This window comes from Macaca mulatta, chromosome 15, assembly GCF_049350105.2.
Source record: "Macaca mulatta isolate MMU2019108-1 chromosome 15, T2T-MMU8v2.0, whole genome shotgun sequence".
In the NCBI taxonomy this organism is placed as follows: Eukaryota; Metazoa; Chordata; class Mammalia; order Primates; family Cercopithecidae; genus Macaca; species Macaca mulatta.
In genome coordinates this window covers 106223181-106227918 of record NC_133420.1, presented here as the reverse complement: position 1 = coordinate 106227918, position 4738 = coordinate 106223181, and the positions used below count along the sequence as shown (strand labels likewise).

At 40.7% G+C, this 4738-nt stretch overlaps 1 non-coding gene across 1 annotated transcript; it reads right to left on the bottom strand.

Annotated features, from left to right (window-relative positions):
- Positions 1-242: 242 nt before the first annotated feature.
- Positions 243-345, bottom strand: LOC114672878 (U6 spliceosomal RNA). The gene has a single exon (XR_003723413.2). It is a non-coding gene; the product is annotated as a U6 spliceosomal RNA (small nuclear RNA).
- Between the last annotated feature and the right edge of the window lie 4393 nt (positions 346-4738).

Genomic DNA, 4738 nt, shown 5'->3' with positions numbered 1-4738 from the left:
ACACCGTTGCTAATCGTAAAATCCTTGGAAGACCTTGATGTAGTTCTTGTGTTCAATCATGGCTCAGAAAGGAGCATTATTTAGTCAGTGAAAACCACAAAAACATTTTTTCTACAATCAGTAAACAAGTTGGAAATTATTAGAATAATTTGGTGAGTGATATGCGCCAGAATTACTTATATCACTTGTTTTGTGACATAAAGTTTAGTTTAGAGAATCAGAAACACATTTCTGATTTTCTTTTTTTTCTTTAACACTTCACAAACTTGCGCGTCATCCTCATGCAGGGACTGTGATAATGTTCTCTGTATCATTCCAATTTTGGTATGTGTGCCACTAAAGCAAGGACTGTCATTTTCTCATTCACTTATTTATCTATACAACCATAGCAGTTGTTGGGTGTTTTAAATACCTCTCAGGTTTGCAGCCATTCATTCACATAGAGACAGAAAGCTGTCATGAGGGCCTGGCAGCAAATGAGGGGACATGAAGTTGTCCCTCCTACACAGTGACTGAGCCGACTTCCCTGCATCCAAGACCATTCCCACCCACCCTGCAGAGCTCTGTCCTATGACATCACCTGCTGACTCCCCTAAAATAGCACATTGATATAATGTAGATGTGGTTTACTTTTTCCTTCAGAGGTGGAGGACACTGTTACCAGAAGAGAACGGGTTTATTGCCTGATTAACTGGCCTAAACGGTAGGTGAGACGTAGTCATCCATTTCTCATTAGTGAAAGCTGGCTTTGTGCCAAGCCCTGTGCTAGACTCTAGGACACAGTAAGAAGAGATGAGCAAGCAAAGGAGCCTCTGGAGGAAGGACACCAGCCCAGACTTAGAGGGTAGGAAAGGCTTTTGGGAGAAAGTGGTGTTGACAACGCTGAGACCTGAGAAATGAGTAAACGTTAGCCAGGCTCTTCAGATGCTGGGGAGGAGACAGGGAAAAAGAGAAGAGAGGAGGCAGGGAGAAGGAGCAGCACACAACTGCAGGAAAAAATAGTAAGTTCTTAAAGACTTGCAAGAGAAAAAATGTAGTTCCTTGGGGGAAGTGGATGCTTCTTAAGCCTGGAGCACTGAGCACAAGGTGGGCGCTATAGTTTGGATGTTTGTTTGTCCTCTTCAAGCCTCATGTTAAAATTTAATCCCCAGTGTGGCCATGCTGGGAGGTGGGGCCTAATGGAGGATGTTTGGGTCACGGAGATGGATTCTGCATGAATACATTAATGCCCTCCATGGGGGGCGAGGGTAAGTGAGTTCCCACTCTATGAATTCCCTCAAACATTGGTTGTTAAAAAGAGCTGGCACCTCCCACTTCTCTTGCTTATCCCCTCTCAGCATGTGATATCCGCACACACCGACTCCCCTTCCCCTTACACCATGAGTGGAAGCAGCCTGTGGCCCTCACCCAATGCGGATGCCCAGTCTTGAACTTTCCAGTCATTGGAATCATAAGCCAAATGATCCTTTTTTCTTTATCAACTGCCCAGCTTCAGGTATTCATTTACAGCAACACAAAACAGACTAAGACAGTGGGGAGCTGGGAGATGTAAGACTGGGGTGACAAGCAAGGCCCAGGTCACAAAGGTCTTAATGAGCCACATGAACCAGACTGGGCTTTATTGTGAGAGTAATGGGAGGATGTTGAAAAGATTCAACAGAAGGGTAATGTAATCAGATTTGCATTTGAGACAGGGTACCCTAGCTGCAGTGTAGGGACTAGATGGGAGAGGGCTAGACTGGAAGCAGGGAAACAGTAAGGATGCTTGCTGTGGTAAATCAGGTGAACGAAAGATGATGGTGTCAGAACTTACCTAATGACCATGGAGTTGAGAGAAGTGGGCATTTCACACACTATTTATTACACAGAATTAAAGACCTTGGTGACTGATGGATGGTTTTAAGAACTGAAACTTAGTGTCTCTCCCAACCCCTGCCAAAATTTATATTTTGAACCCTTAACTTTTATGTGGCTATATTTGGAGCTAGGGCCTCTAAAGAAGCAATTAAGGTTAAATGGGGCCATAAATATGGGGCCCTGATCCAATAGGATGTGTCCTTCCTTATAAGAAGAGACACCAGAGAACTTGCTCTCTCTCTCTCTCTCTCTCTCTCTGCCTGCCACGTAATGACACATTAAAAAGGTGGCCATCTGCAAACCAGGAAAAAAAACTCTCACCAAAAACTAAATTTACCAGCACATTCATCTTAGACTTTCAAGCTTTCAGAACTGTGAGAAAATAAATTTCTGTTGTTTAAGTCACCTAGCCCATGATACTTTGTCATAGCAGCCTAAGCAGACTAATACAGATGGGGGTTCACAGACAGAAAGGAGTCAAATGGGACCTCCAGGGTTCTAGCAACCTGGAATGCCAGCACTGATAGGTGTACACAGGAGGAACAGGCTTGTGGGGAGGATGAGTTCCAATCTGGGCACATAGGGTTTGAGGGACTATAGGACATCCAGGTAGAGATGCCCAGTAGGCAGTTGGATACATAAGTCTGGAGCTCAGAAGCAGCAGCTAGATCAGATATGTAGATTTAACAATAAGCATATAACTGATAATTAAAGCCTTGAAACAACAAGAGATTTCTCAGGAAGAGAATGAGGATGAATAAAATGAAAAAAAAAGACTGAGGACATACATCAAAAAATCACCAATGTTTAAGGAACGGAGAGGAAAAAGAAGAACTTTTGGAGAAGTTTAAAAGTGGAAGGGGAAAAAATCAAAAAATGATGGTGGACAAACATAAGTGGGGGTGTGGAAACATCAAGAGGGAAAGCATGAACAATAGCATTGGCTGTTTATGGGAAACTAAGTTAGGTCAAGGTAGCGAAGGGATGCATGGGTTCAGCAGTGCAGGGGATGCTGGCAACCTGGAAAAGAGGACCTTCAGTGGAGTGGCAAGGGCAGAGTCAGGTGCAGAGTAAGGGGCAGAATTAGCAGAATAAACTCTGAAAGAAGTGGAAGCAAAACAACAGCAGAAATAAGATCAAAGCATATTTGTAAATATTTTTACTCTTGAGCTGTAATTTTTTAATAGATGTAAAAGGAAGATGGAATTTGTTACTAGAAGGCATAAGGAGACACTTTATTTGTGTAATGCTATGTCTTAAATTAGACTATATGGCAGGTTAGAAATGAAGTCACATTTCAACCTCATGTGGAACTAGATTGGTATATTTTGTTCAGATTAGGTTTTAATGGAAATGAAGCCTCGTGAACTTTTAAGCTTTCAAAATGGTTACTTTTGTTTATTTGTAAACTGGCTTGGGAGCAACTATAAATACATTCTGACATCAGGCAAATTCCAGGAAAGTTATCTCTGTGTGTGTAATATTGGTTGTCATTATGGTGATTTGGAGACAATAATACTCCGTACATTATTATAACCGAATGATCCATAATGACCCAAAGCCTTACTGAACTATTGTTGAGATAGAAATCTCTGGACTGTAGTAAGAGTCTTGGAAGTGCTAACTCTTGCCTTCTCCCTCTACCTCCCACTTTTTCTCTCCCTCTATAATCATCCAAATGTGAGAGCACTAAACCAACACTTGGCAAAATCCTGCTAACATTATTTTGAGACGTTTCTGTTTACTTGTGAGCTTTAATTCCTCTGCAAGGAGTTCTTCCCTGCTCTCAAATCCCCAAATGTATTGGAGGATTCTATCACTCTCCTCCTGCCTCCAAATCCCAGAACTTGGCCCATCCAAGACCCATAACCTTCCTTTCCCTCTGATTCTCTTCTGCTCCTCCCAAGTCCAGGCAGACTTTATCCAGTATTTATGTGGGAGAACTGGCTCTAACTGTTCATGTGCTTTTCCAAACTTTGTGTTTGCCTGGTCTTCACTTAAAAAACAAAAAAGTTAAAAAGTACTTTTCTTTCACCTGCAATCTGCTCTGTGTCAGCCCATCCCTATGGCATTAAGATAAATTTCGTACTGCATCAGACTGACAAAGATGTACAAAACCTACAGAGAGGGAATTTTAGTTTATATCTCAAAATACTATCTTGCCACTTAAACAAATAAAAGAGAGAAACAGAAAGGAGGAGGAAGGAAAGAAAGAGGAAGGAAGGAAGGAAGGAAGGAAGGAAGGAAGGAAGGAAGGAAGGAAGGAAGGAAGGAAGGAAAGAAGGAAGAAAGGAAAGAAGGAAGGAAGGAAGGAGAGAAGGAAGGGGAGAAGGAAGGAAGGAAAGGAGGGAGGGAAGGAGGGAGGAAAGTCATCAGATTTAATTTAAAAATTAGATCACCCCCATCATCTAACAACACAATCACTGGGAACAATTTTGATATATATTTTTTCAATTTATTATCTATATATCCATCTATATATTTCTACTATGTCTATCTTTTGCTACCTGTAGGTTGCAGTCTGCTTTATTGAATGTAATAATTCACTTCTCTCATGCTTCACAGCATTACTCCATTCTGAAAAGCCTTTTTAAATTAAAAAAGTAAATTTAAATGTTTTCTTTAATTTTTAATGAAAAAATTTATGACACATTTTTATCTTAACCTACCTTACCTAAACAATTTTCACATTGCTAACTATGCAATAAAATCAAGTTTATACAAACAACTGACAACAGTATTCTGAAATATCTGAATATGGTTTGTACACTGACTAAAATAAAATAAAGATCTATTGTACTCACAAAATGAGGATGAATAGTCTTTGTAGTAGATGTTGGTTGGGGACATTTGTGAGAAAGTCATTCCTTTGGAAGATGAA